The 14,614-nt window shown below is 47.3% G+C and overlaps 1 protein-coding gene across 1 annotated transcript in view; it reads left to right on the top strand.

Annotated features, from left to right (window-relative positions):
- Window positions 1-14,614, top strand: part of LOC124788008 (probable NADH dehydrogenase [ubiquinone] flavoprotein 2, mitochondrial) — a 60,290-nt gene that overhangs the window by 15,412 nt on the left and 30,264 nt on the right. The window lies entirely within an intron of this gene.

Raw genomic sequence — 14,614 nt, 5'->3', positions numbered from 1 at the left:
CTTTGTATTTCTTGTAGTGCTGCCATTTTCACTCTATACTCATCCATTTCTCCTCTAATTTCTTTCAGTTTGCCAGTTCTTGTAAGTGTGGTCACATTCCAGGCAGCTATCATAATATCTATTTCCCTTCTCCTTAACCTTTCCCCTTATCAGGTTTTCGTCTTGAAATCAATATCCTTGCAAGTCCCATGTGTAGTATCTGCTACAATTCCATTTTGCAAGGTGGAGTTGGTAGCCCTAGGTCCGAATCCCTTCCTTAGGGTTTACTCCACTAGGGTTGGCTTCCCTACCCAGTGCAAGACATGATTCATCTGGCTCCTCTGGTGAGGCCTGTCTGGTGTGGGTGACGCTGTCAGTAGCTGTGTTACTATCGGCACAGCCCTCAACTTTGCTGGAGCACACAAACCCTCCTGCCCGGCAGTGAAAGTACCTTCGATAAGGCTAGATATCTTGTGGGAGGGTTTTGTTCTATATGAAACAGTCATTTTCACATTTGTAGTACTTGTCCAGAAGATTTCTGGACCTTCAGTCTTGTTCTGCTGGCAAATGATTGTTGAGTTGTCAATGTCTTGTCTCTCCATGCCTGAAATTCTGGAAAAACAATATTATTTTTGCTGTGTGCAATTGACTTGTATTAGAATGGAGACAAGCCTTTAGGAAAGATTTGTGTGTGGAGAGTATTGCTTGTCCTAAACTGTCTGGCATGTTTCTCAAATGCTAGTATATGCCACATAAAAGAAAACGTCATGGAGTTTGCAACTTGCCTGTCAATCCTCTTGAATTCAGTGTTCCACATTTTGCAGATGACACAATGAAGACCAAAGCTTTCATTCTAATACTCTGAGATTCCCTTTTCTATAAAAGTTTCATTATATTTTGGGTACTGTTTATTTTATTGTTAGAAATAGCTCATATTCACTGTTAGAAAATTTTGAAAATTAGGCCCCTTGTAAAAGTTAATTACAATTTTTGTAGATGCCTATTTTACTTAGTATATGTTTTACATCTTAATTTGTGTTTTGTAATGGTTAAACGTGTAGTTTTGTTTGGTATAAATAAAGATAAATTATGTAGTTATTTGGAATAAAAGAAAACACTAGTAGAGAAGAATGCAACCCTATTTCCAAAGATTATTCACATCACAGAATAAAGTCTTGCAATAGCTAATATTTATTTACACTTTTTAATTTCATGAGCAATTGCGAGAACATAAAATTATTTGCATTCTAATATCTAACATTTCCACCAGAATGCAAACAAATTTTATTGACACAATACAAATAGTTCTCATGTATTGTCCATTTCAACAGACTCTCAGCCACAATGTCACACCCTTTAATAAACAGATTTCATTCTTGACCTCACAACATTTTCTCTGAGAATGTGCAGATGTATATCTGTGTGTTTTGTCCTTGGTTGGTAGCAGTCCATAGATGCCAGTTTTATTGCTCTTTTTTTAAATGACATGTTCACAGCCAACTGTATCTTTTATTACAGTTCACGCAATTGCAATTTCAATCTAAGATCATTATCAATTGGGAATGTGCTGTAAAACTAACTCTAATAAAAAAGGAAAAAAAATAGTTGTCTTGACTATACTTTCATTGTCACGGTATATGAATGTTGTATTAGTCCCACGTTGACAAATCTCAGGTTGCAGCTGTTGATGACCACAGAGATTCTTCCCCAGCTGATCACGTCACCCTATATTCTGCTTCAGCAGTCGAAATCATTACAATTTGCTGTTTGCACAAATTACATGTAATATTGCCTTTCTGGAACAGAAAATGTACTCAGTGTCAGACCTCCTATCTACTGGATCATTGGCCTAGTCTGCACCACAGTATCTAGTTATTTCTGTGGAGTATTCTTTAGTGAAACATAGTTGCAAATTCTTGGTTCCCTGAAAATACCTTAAAACTTTCCACGCTAAGCCAATCTTGTTTAGTGGATCTTCACAATGTTTATGTAACTTGCAGAATATGAAATATCAGGTTGTGTCACTTGTCTGTAGAGTATGTTATCTTTTCTTTTATTAGATGATGCATTCATTTCAATGAGAGTTTAAACAGGTCCAGAATTTCCCAACACCTCATTGATGTGCTTTCAGTCTAGGACATACACCAGTATGTTTCTTTGCTTCACCAATAATGCATAATTTCTCTTTTAGCTTTTCTTAGATTTCTGGTCCAATTCACTGTTGGTTACCAGAAATCAGTGTATGCTCTATTCACACTCTAAGGAATAACATTACTGATTTGACAACAGAGTAATGTATGCAGGAAGAAATTTTTAATGTTTTGATTCCTATTTCAAGCAATGTATTATTCAACTTCAAATTCCACTGTTGGCCAGATGGCTTCAGACCCTATAGAGAATTAAGTAACAAATGTACCTGTGTGCCATTTGAGTACATCTCTTGTTGTGATGTAGAAAATTCCTGTAGGTTGTAGTTAGCAGCCAAAGCAAAAAATAGCAAACTAAAGTGTACATTATAGCTGCTAAATATACTGTAACATAATCAGTAATCAGCGACTCGCTTTTGAAGATGTCCTTCAACTACTAATTGCCCAATATTGAATTATTTCCCCATTTTTATTCTAAACACACACACAAAACACCTGTGCCCTTACATTGCTCTTGCATGACACACAGTGTTGGTATTGCATTTCAGCAGGTGGACTAGGGTGGGAATTGTCAGGTGAAGTGGGTAGAGGAGGGGGGGGGGGGGAGAGAGAGAGAGAGAGAGAGAGAGAGAGAGAGAGAGAGAGAGAAGGCAGGAAGAGGGTTGGGGGTAGGTAGCTAGTGGTTTGGAGGGGGCAGCAGGTTTGCTGGTTAGGAATGTAGGGGGGAATGCTGCCATGTGCACACACAAGGCATGTGATGCACAGGTGCCAGAGACAGTGACGTGTGGTACATCTACATCATACTCCGCACGCCACCTAATGGAGTGTGGTGAAGGGTATTTTCGGCTCCACTACCTGCTGCCTCCAACCCTGTTCAACTCCCGAATAGTGCATGGGAAGAATGATTGTCGGTAAGCCTTCGTATTGGCTCTAATTTCCTGAATTTTTTCCTCGTAGTCAATACGTGAAATGTATGTGGGGGAAGTAATATGTTGTCCGACTAAACAATCTCACGACGAAATACATCGCTCTTCATTGGATCTTTTCTATCTCCTCTATTTGTCCAGGGCTCTACCCCACGGCTTCCAGTTTTCAGCTGCAAAGTCATGTGTCATGCACTTCTGCCAGTGTCGTACTGTTCATCCAGAACCCGCACTTTACCTAAATGACGATCCACTCACTGTAGTGGAGACATATCAATTCCTAGGACTGGTTTTCGATGCTCAATTGACTTGGCTCCCTCATCTTTGTCAGCTTAAGCAGAAGTGCTGGTAGCACCTCAATGCCCTCCGTTGTCTGAGCAACACCGATTGGGGTGCAGATCGCTGTACGCTGCTGCAGCTCTACAGAGCCTTTGTCCAATCCCAAATTGATTATGGGAGTGTGGTTTATGGTTCGGCAGCACCTTCAGCATTACATTTACTCGACCCTTTGCACCACTGTGGGGTTCTACACAGCACACATTCATATTTCCCCTGACCATCCAAATTACCGTCTCCTTTTCCTGCCCACGGAAGTCCATCTCCCACATCGGCGGCCCAGATCGGGGCCAACGATTGCGGTTCACGTGCGGTCCCTTCTTGCCGAACTGGAGTCCTTCCCTTCACCATCTTGACTTGCAGTCCGTTCATGTATGCCTTCACGGTGTGTGCCTTGGCCGCAGCTTCCTCTGGACCTTTTGCATGGCCCTAAGGACTCCGTTAACCCCGCTGCTCTCCGCTGTCACTTCCTCTCGATTCTTGACGTGTTCCGGGGCTCTGAAGTGATTTACACCGACGGCTCAATGGCTGATCGTCACGTAGGCTTTGCATATGTTCATGGAAGACATATTGAGCAGCACTCCTTGCCAGTTGGCTGCAGTGTTTTCACTGCAGAGCTGACGGCTATATCTCGTGCTCTTGAGTATATCTGCTCATGCCCTGGCGAGTCATTTCTCCTGTGTACAACTCATTGAGCAGCCTACAAGCTATTGACCAGTGCTACCCTCGCCACCCTCTAGTGGCATCCATTCAAGAGTCCATCTATGCCCTGGAACAGTTCCGCTGTTCCATGGTGTTTGTGTGGACCCCAGGACACGTCAGAATCCCTGGCAACGAACTTACCGTCAGGCTGGCCAAACAGGCGACGTGGAAACCGCTTCTGGAGATCTCCGAAGCTGACCTTCAATCTGTCTTACACTGCAGGGTTTTTCGGCTTTGGGAGATGGAATGGCATAACAGCACACACAACAAACTGTGTGTCATTAAGGAGACTATGAATGTGTGGAAGTCTTCTGTGCAGGCCTCCCACAGGGAATCAGTTGTCCTCTGCCAGCTACTCATTGGCCATGCGTGGCTAATTCATGGTTACCTGCTCCATCGTGAGGACCCACCTCAGTGTCGCTGTGGCTCCCAAATGACAGTCATCCACCTCGTGCTGTACTGCCTACTTTTAGCTGCTCTGCGGCAGACTTTTAACTTTCCCAGTGCCCTGCCTTCGGTGTTTGGCGACAGTGCCTCCACAGCAGCTTTAGTTTTACGTTTTATCTGTGAGAGTGGGTTTTATACTTCTATGTAGGTTTTAGCGCATGTCCTTCGTCCCTCTGTGTCCTCCACCCTAGTTCTTTTTGGGTGGAGGTTTTAATGTGTTGCAGTGTGTCTGGCCTTCCCTTTTTATTCTCATGGTTGGCCAACCACTGTAATCTGCATTCATGTTTTAATCTCTCCTGTTTCTAGCGTCTCTCTGTTGTTTTCTTGTCCTCTTTTGTCCCTTTTAGTGTTTGTTGCCTTCTCTTTGTTCTTGTGGCCTTTCCTTTCTTTCTGTTTTGTGTTATATGTTTTGTCCATTTTATTCTCACATTTGTGGCATGGTTTTATTTATTAGGAACAAGGGACCGATGACCTCATAGTTTGGTCCCTTCTCCCGTCTTTAAACCAACCAACTAATCTATTTGTCCTACCTGATACAGATCCCAGGTGGATGAACAGTACTCAAGAATCAGGCAAACAAGCATCTTGTAAGCCACTTCTTTCATGGATGAGTTACATTTCTTTAAGATTCTTCTGATGAATCTGAGTCTGGTACCTGCTTTTACCACTATCTGTTTTATGTGGTCATTCCACTTGTGGTCACTCTGGATAGTTATGCCTAGATATTTTACGGCAGATGCTGTCTCCAGCTGTTTGTCATCAATAGTGTAGCTGTACAGTAGTAGATTTATTTTCTGTGTATACACAATATATTACATTTATTTCCATTCAGGGTCAACTGCCATAGCCTGCACCATTCATCAGTTCTCTGCAGGTCATTCTGCAAATTCGTACTATCTTCCAGTGTTGCTACTTTGGTATAGACAACTGCATCATATGCAAATAGCCTTAAAGAGCATCTGACACTTTCTACTAGATCATTTATACTTGTATATATTGTAAACAGCAACGGTTCTATCACACTTCCATGTGATACTCCAGATATTACTTTGACATCTGTCAATTTTGTTCCTTTAAGAGCAGCGTGTTGAGTTCTGTCTGCAAGAAAGTCTTGAATCCAATTGCAAGTCTGCTTCCGGTACTCTGTAAGCTCATATTTTTTTCATTAAATGGCAATGCAGGATGATGTCAAATGCCTTACTGAAATCAAGGAACAAGGCATCAACCTGAGTGCCATTGTCCATTGCACTGTGGATTTCATGAAGGAACAGAGTGAGCTGAGTTTCGCAGGATCTCTGTTTGCAAAATCCGTGTTGATTTTTATAGAGAAGATGTTCATTTTCCAAAAACGTCATTATTCTTGAGCATAAAACATGTCCCATAACTCTACAACAGATTGACATCAACGATATAGGTCAACCTGTCTGATGGCCTTTCTTAAAAACAAGAATGACCTGCACTTTTTTCCAGTCAGATACCTCTCATTGCTCAAGTGATCTACAATAAATTACTGCTAGAAGGGGAGCAAGTTCTTTCGCATAATATTTATAGAATCTTATAGGTGTCTCATCTGGTCCTGATGCCTTTCCACTACTAAGTTATTTTTCAATTCCGCGATTGGTTATCTCAATATCTGCCATTTCGACAGAAGGGCAGTGTTACAATCTTCTGTGGTGAAACAACTTTGGAAGACCGAATTCAGTATTTCGACCTTCTCTGTTATCTTCTGTTTTGGTGCTGGTGTGTTCGCTGAGAGATGATTTTGACCCACTTACTGATTTTACATATGACCAAAATCTCTTAGGGTTTTTACTCAGGTCAGTTGACAACGTCTTACTTTCAAAATCATTGAATGTTTCTCTCATTGCTCTCCTTACATTCATTTTCACTTTGGTTTTTGTTTGTCAACTAGTTTTTTACTTCTCTTGAATCGGAGATGAAGGGCGCTTTTCTAACACAGCTATTAAACCATGGTGGATCCTTCCCATCTCTAAAAATTTACTTGGAACGTACTTGTCTAGGGCATATTGAACAATGCCTTTGAATTTTTTTCCATTTGTTCTCCACGTGTTCGTCCCCATCACCGAATATTTGATGCTGACTGCTAAGATATTCTGAAATTTGTATCCTGTCACCCTTGCTGAACAAATATATCTTCCTATCTTTCTTAACATTCCTTGTAGGGCCCGTCGTCATAGATGCTGCTACAGCCTTATAATCACTGATACCTTTCTCTACATTAACTGATTCAGTAAGTTCAGGTCTGTTTGTTGCCAGGAGATCTAAGATGTTACCCTGACAAGTTGGTTCTCTAACTACTCAAGGTAATTTTCGGACAAGACATTCAGAACAATGCCATACGAATCCCTGTCTGTGGCATCAGTTTTGATGTCATAACACTCCCAATCTATACCTGGCAAATTGAAGTCACCCCCACTTGCAACAGCATGATCAGGAAAATCACTAATAATATTCCGCAAGTTCTGTCTGAAGCACTCTACAACTTCAGATCCTGACCCAGGTGGTCTGTAAAAGAATCCAACCACCATTTTTGACTGTTCTTCAATACTGTTTCACCCAGATTAATTCACATTCAAAATCCATGATACCCTCGCTAGATTGTATCAAATTTTTTTACTGCAATAAACACACTGCCACCATTGGCAACTAACCTTTCCTTACAATAAATATTCCAATCTGAACTTAGGATTTCGTTGTCTTTGATGTCTGATTTCAACCAGCTTTCTGTTCCCAATACTATCTGTGCATTATAACCCTCAATAAGCGATACTAATTCTGGGATCTTTCCTTGGATGCTCCCACAGTTTACTAAAATCATATTAATCTTTTCTATCTCTGATCTGCGAGGACCAAGATTCTGTAATGTCACTGTGGCTGATTTAACAGGCAAATCATCATTGATCCCAAGGGAGGGGTTCTCTGACCTAAAAAAGCTTCATGTTATGTTACACGTACTCCGCTACCGTAGTAGCCGCTTCTTGTGTGTAGTACACGCCTGACCTATTGAAGGGAACCCTACAATACTGCACCCGCTAGTGGAGGATGATAAATTCACATCCAATACCATCATGAGTAGTCTGAGCCTCTGGTTTAGACCTTCCATTCTGCTTCAAACCAGAAGACCGCAATCAACCCTGGGTACGATGCTACAAATAGACAGCTTAGCCTGTACCCCACTTGCATTGATAGTTTCCTTCACCAAATCAGCCAGCCATTGAACGGTGCTGCATTCATGCTGACATGTGCCACTACATGCAGCCGGTTGCACCCAGTGCGATCAATAGCCGCTGGCAAGAACACCTCCACATCACGGATGAGGTCTTCCAGCAAACATACTGAATGCATACTGAAATTCTTACCTGCCGTGCCTGCTATCTCCCTGAGGGGCTCCATCACCTGCCTAACATTATAGCTCCCAATGACAAGCATACCCCCCTGCGGGTTCGGGGGTTAGAATAGGCCTGTGGTATTCCTGCCTGTTGTAAGAGGCGACTAAAAGGAGTCTCAAATGTTTCGACCTTATGTGATGGTCCCCTCTCGGGTTTGACCTCCATCTTTCTAAATTATTCCGAAGAGCGAGCCAATTGGGGAAGGGCGCCTTACATGGTGCACTGTATCCGTCGTGCATTGAAACCTTTAGCCGGCTTTTTCGTCGTTGCAATGGTGTCCCGCTCGTTTTCCATCTCTTGGCCGTGGATACGTCCCTGGGTGCGATTACCATGCTGCACTCTGCAGTGTTGCTTTTAACTGCGACGATGACCTTGGACATTTTTGCACCTAAGATCCAGCACGGTAGCCAGTCCGTTGTGGTGGGGCCGCCATGTACCCTGTTGGTTGTAGCCCCCTGACAACACAGGGATCACTCTACTGATACCTGCGCCGTTAACTCCCCACGTATCCCAAGGAGTAGATGCCCATCTCCCTGGGGCATCAAGACTCCCGGCAATGGCCATCCTGCCAGGTGGCTATTGCTGCGGCTGGGTGGCGCCCGTGGGGAGGGCCCTTGGTCGGAGTAGGTGGCATCAGGGCGGATGACCCGCAATGAAGCGTGGTACATCATCTCTCGCTGGTGGCCAGCCACCAGCAGTCTCTAAGCGTTCGAGGGCTCATTTTAAAGCTAACGTTTATGACCCTAAATCGTTCCCATCCCTAGCCACACCATGGGAGGAACGAAAGGCAATGAATGACAGTGACGTGTATTCGCCCAGGTATCTCGTCTGTACCAGAGCTGATGGTGACTCGTTTCTATCCGTGAAGCCTCAGTTCTTTGTAGAGCATTTAGAGGACAAGTTTGGGGAGGTGGAGGGCTTGTCCAAAATGCGCACTGGGTCAGTTTTGATAAAAACGGCATTCTCTGCCCAGTCACGCAGGTTACTTGCTTGTGACAAGTTGGGGGATGTTAACGTTACCATCACCCCACATAAGAGTTTAAATATGGTCCAGGGTATTATTTTCCATCGGGACCTACTTTTGCAGTCTGATGACGAGCTGCGCGCCAATTTAGAGTGCCGAGGTGTACATTTCGTCCGGCGCGTTCATCGGGGTCCAAGGGACAATCAGGTAGCTACCGGTGCCTTCATCTTGGCCTTCGAAGGTGATACATTACCAGAGAAGGTCAAGGTGATGGTCTACCGATGTGACGTCAAACCCTATATCCCTCCCCCGATGCGGTGCTTTAAGTGCTGGAAGTTTGGTCACGTCCTCTCGCTGTGCTTCTAGCCTCACATGTCAAGATTGTGGACGCCCATCTCATCCCGATACTCCATGTGCTCCGCCTCCCGTCTGTGTCAACTGTGGAGAGCCTCATTCCCCTTGCTCGCCGGACTGCAGTATCTTACAGAAAGAACGCAAAATCATGGAATATAAGATCCTGGACCGACTGACCTACACTGAGGCTAAGTGGAAATTTGAACGGCTACATCCTGTGCGCGTGATGTCATCTTATGCCTCCACTGTCACTCCTACTCCAGCTCCTTCAGCTGCAAGACATACAGTCAGCTCTCAGAGTCAGAGGACCTCACCTGCCCCCTTGAGATGGGGGCCCCTTCCCTCGCTGTTGCTCCCACACCATCTACCTCGGGAGCAGCGCCCACTAAACCACTGGGGACACCAGTCCCCACTTCTAAGCCGGAGAAGCGTAAGTCTTCTTCGGCTTCTCTCGCTCGGAAGGGATCCCTTGGGTCACTTCCTTCCCAGGTTCCTACCAGCGGCACAGCAGACACCAACCAGTGGCTGAAGAAGCCACAGGTCACTGGTCGACGGGCTTCGCGATCCTCTTCGGTCACGGAGACTGACTCCAATAAGCCCTCTCAACAACGGCAACCAAAGGAACAGCGAGAGAAAACGACTTTGAAGACCCGTAAGACCAAGACACCTGCGGTGGCACTTACTCCACCGCTACCTAAAAGCTCTGTGTCTGAGGATGAGGTGGAGATCCTTGCGTCCGCTGAGGACCTCGATCTCGCCGGTCCCTCAGACGCAATGGATAGCACTTGCACGGGTGCTCCATCGGAGGCAGCAGGTGACCCAGTGGCGTAATCTGCCTTCCCAGTCCCGTCACGCCTTTCTCCGCCATGGACAATACCATCCTCCAGTGGAACTGCAGCAGTTTCTTCCACCATCTAGCTGAGCTCCGCCAACTTATCAGCCTTCACCCTTTCTTCTGCATTGCTCTTCAGGAAACTTGGTTTCCAGCAATGCGAACCCCCGCCCTCCGTGGCTATCGGGGTTATTATAAGAACCGGGCAGCATATGAAAGGGTGTCTGGTGGTGTCTGCCTCTATGTCCTTCACACTCTGCACAGCGAGTCTGTCCCTCTCCAAACACCTTTAGAGGCTGTCGCTGTTCGAGTGTGGACGCCACAGGCTGTTACCGTCTGCAGTCTTTACCTTCCACCGGATGGTGATGTCTCGCAGCCTGTCCTGGCTGCGCTGATAGCCCAATTGCCGCCACCTTTCTTGCTATTGGACGACTTCAACGCCCGTAACCCTCTGTGGGGTGGGTCAGTGGCAACAGGTCGAGGCGCCACCGTTGAGCATTTATTGTCGCAGCTCGATCTCTCGATTTTAAATGATGGTGCCTTCACACACTTCAGTGTGGTGCATGGCACGTACTCCGCCATTGACCTTTTGATCTGTAGCCCTAGCCTCTTATCGTCTGTCCAATGGAGTGTGCATGATGACCTGTGTGGTAGTGACCACTTTCCGATCTTTCTGTCACTACCACAGCGTCACTCTTCTGGGCGCCCTAGCAGGTGGGCTATGAATAAGGCTGACTGGGACTTGTTCTCCTCCACTGCTGCTCTTGAGCCTCTCTCTAATGATGAAATTGATGCGGTGGTTCAATTGGTCGCCACCGGCATTGTTACTGCCGCCGAATCTGCCATTCCCCGTTCCTCTGGGTCCCCTTGGCGGCGGACTGTGCCTTGGTGGTCCCCCTGAGATCGCTGCAGCGATTAAAGATCGCCGGCGGGCGCTACAGCATCACAAGTGACATCCCTGCATTGAACACCTCATCACCTTCAAACGGCTGCGTGCGCGGGCCCGCCGCCTTATCCACCAAAGCAAGCAGGAGTGCTGGGAGCGGTATGTGTCCACCATTGGCCTCCGTGTCTCTCCATCGCAGGTCTGGGCCAAGATTCGACGCCTCTATGGCTATTGGACCCCTGTCAGCGTCCCTGCACTCTCACTGAATGGAACAGTTTGTACAGACTCCGATGAAATTGCCAACAGCTTGGCAGAGCATTTTGCTCTTAGTTCCGCTTCTTCCAATTACCCACTGGCCTTCCGCTCCATTAAAGAGCGGATGGAACGTCGGAGCCTTTCGTTTCACACCCACCACCCAGAATCTTACAATGCTCCATTCAGTGAGTGGGAATTTCGCAGTGCCCTAGCCACTTGCCCTGATACCGCTCCTGGGCCAGATGGCATCCACTGTCAGATGCTGAAACACCTTTCAGTGGACTGCCAGCGACGCCTCCTCGGCCTTTACAACTGTCTTTGGGTCAAGGGGAGTTTCTGTCGCAATGGCGGGAAAGCATTGTCATTCCCGTTTTGAAACCTGGAAAGAACCCTCTGGAGGTGGACAACTCCCGTCCTATTAGCCTCACCAACGTTCTTTGCAAGTTGCTTGAACGGATGGTGAGCCGGCGCTTGAATTGGGTAGTGGAGTCTCGGGGCCTTCTGGCTCCGTCTCAGGGTGGGTTCCGTAAAGGTCGCTCCGCCACCGACAATCTGGTGAGCCTGGAGTCGGCCATCCGTACTGCCTTTGCCCTACTGCCTTTGCCCGCCGTCAGCACCTGGTCGCTGTCTTTTTCGACATGCGGAAGGCGTACGATACGACATGGCGTCATCACATCCTTTCTACGCTTCATGAATGGGGGTCTTCGGGGTCCTCTGCCGATTTTTATCCGCAATTTTCTGTCATATCGTACCTTCTGCATGCAAGTCGCGGCCTCATATAGTTCCTCCAACGTCCAGGAGAACGGTGTGCCACAGGGTTCTGTTTTAAGTGTCTGCCTGTTTTTAATCGCAATAAACGGGCTCGCTGCAGCGGTGGGAAATTCTGTCTCTGCTTCCCTGTATGCTGACGACTTCTGCCTTTACTACAGCTCTACTGGCATTGCAGCTGTTGAACGTCAGCTACAGGGTGCTATCCGCAGGGCGCAGTCTTGGGCTGTCGCGCATGGTTTTCAGTTTTCGGCTGCCAAGACCCGCGTTACGCATTTCTGCCGGTGCCGAACAGTCCGTCCATAACCGCGGCTTTATCTTGCCGATGAACTCCTTGCTGTCATTGAGACCCACAGGTTTTTGGGTGTAGTTTTTGATGCCCGGCTGACTTGGCTGCCTCATATTCAGCAGCTTAAGCAGGCGTGTTGGCGGCATCTAAATGCTCTGGGATGCTTGAGCCACACCAGCTGGGGCGCCGACCAATCTACCCTGTTACGGCTCTACCAGGCGTTAATCCAGTCCTGTCTGGATTATGGGAGCCTGGCTTATGGCTCCGCTTCTCCATCTGCGTTGCGGGTGCTGGACCCAATACTACACAGTGGGCTACGACTTGCCACTGGTGCCTTCCGCACCAGCCCTGTGGACAGCATACTAGTGGAGGCAGGTGTCCCTCCCCTGCGGTTACAGTGCCAACGTTTGCTGGCCGCTTATGCTGTCCATGTTTTTAGCTTGCCCGGGCATTCAAATTACCATGTCCTGTTCCCGCAGCCCGTCGTCCATCTGCCAGACCATCGGCCCCGGTCGGGTTGTCCGATCGCCGTGCGCGTCAAGGAGCTTCTCTCCGGGCTTGGGTTTTTCCCTGTTCCACCTCCTTTCTGGGCACCTCTGCGTACACCCCCGTGGTGTGTGCCTCGCTCTTGCCTTCGGCTCAACTTGGCACAGGGCCCGAAGGACTCAGTCCCTCCAGAGGCCTACCGCCGCCGCTTTTATTCCATCCTGGCCACGTATCAGGGCTCTGGCATTGTTTACACTGATGGCTCGATGGTTGCTGGTCGAGTCGGTTATGCGCTAACTCTAGGGGACCATTCCGAACAATGTTCCTTGCCGGCTGGCTGCAGCGTTTACATTGCTGAGCTGGTCACCATCTTTCGAGCCCTAGAGTATATCCGCTCCTGCTCAGGTGAGTCCTTCGTTATCTGTAGCGATTCCCTGAGCAGTTTACGAGCTCTCGACCAGTGTTTTCCTCGTTCTCGTCTGGTGATGGCTATCCATGAGTCCCTGCATACTCTTGCACGTTGCGGCCGCTCTGTGGTCTTTGTGTGGACCCCAGGCCATGTTGGGATACCCGGCAATGAAAATGTTGACTGCCTGGCGAAAGAGGCCACCAGTAAACCACCTGTGGAGATTGGCCTCCTGGTGACTGATTTGCGGGCACTATTACGCCGCAAAGTTTTCGATTTCTGCCCGTGCCAAACAAACTCCGCCGTATCAAGGAGACGACGACAGTTTGGCGGTCATCCATGCAAGCCACCCGCAGGGACTCAGTCGTCCTTTGTCGGCTCCGCCTTGGCCACACCCGACTGACGCACAGCTATTTACTGTGTCGTGAGGATCCACCTCTTTGTCGTTGTGGGGCGCCCTTGACGTGGTCCATATTCTGTTGGAGTGCGCACTTTTCACTGTGCTCAGGCAGACTTTTGCGCTGCCTGATAAGCTCCCTGCGCTTTTAACTGACGACTCTGCCGTAGCGGACGTAGTTTTGCGTTTTATTCGGGCAGGGGGATTTTATCGCTTAATGTAAATGTGTGTGTTTTTTGGTGTTGATTCTGGCCTATGGCCTACGATTTTAGTCTGCTTTTTTTAATGCGTTTTTCGGTAGTTGACTTTTCCCTTTTTTCTCTATGGTCGGCCAACCACCGTCACACTCGGTGTGATTTTAATTTGTTTTGTCTATTCTTTGTCGGAGTATTTCTTGTCCTGTGTCGTCTCCCGTCTTTCCTGTTGTTCGTTTTTATTCTCTTTGGGTGGTTTTAATTTTTTTTGGAAAAAGGGACCGATGACCGTTGCAGTCCGGTCCCTTTAATCCCACAAACCAACCAACCAACAAGCATACCCACATGATGAAGGTGATGTGGATTGCGAGGAGGGGGGGTGGGGGGGTGGGGGGGGGGGGTGGTGGTTGAGGTGAAGGGACAGAGGCAGGCGTAACTGTTGAGTGGAGGGTGTGAGGGCATTGGGCTAACAGAGATAAAGACCAGGAGGAATGCGGAAACGAAGAATGTATTGCAAGAAAAGCTGTTGCTGGAGGGAAAGAGATCCAGATGGCCCTGGTTGTGAAGCAGCCAGTGAAATCAAACATTTTGTGCTCATTGCATGTTGTGCACTGGGTGGCCACAGTTTGGTGATGGTCATTCATTACAGTAGACGTGTAGTTGGTTGCTGTACCCACATAAAAAGCTGTGTGGTGATTACAACAGAGTTGCAGTATGACATTGCTGCTTTCACAGGTGGCCATTTTCTGATGGAGTAGGATATGCCTGTGACAAGACTGGAGTAGGAAGTGCTGGATGGTTGGATTGGCCAGGTCATGCCCCTGCGTCATCCACAGGAC

Source organism: Schistocerca piceifrons, chromosome 3, assembly GCF_021461385.2.
Source record: "Schistocerca piceifrons isolate TAMUIC-IGC-003096 chromosome 3, iqSchPice1.1, whole genome shotgun sequence".
Classification (NCBI taxonomy): Eukaryota; Metazoa; Arthropoda; class Insecta; order Orthoptera; family Acrididae; genus Schistocerca; species Schistocerca piceifrons.
The sequence above is the reverse complement of the archived record's forward strand: the minus strand, read 5'-3'. Positions and strand labels throughout refer to the sequence as shown.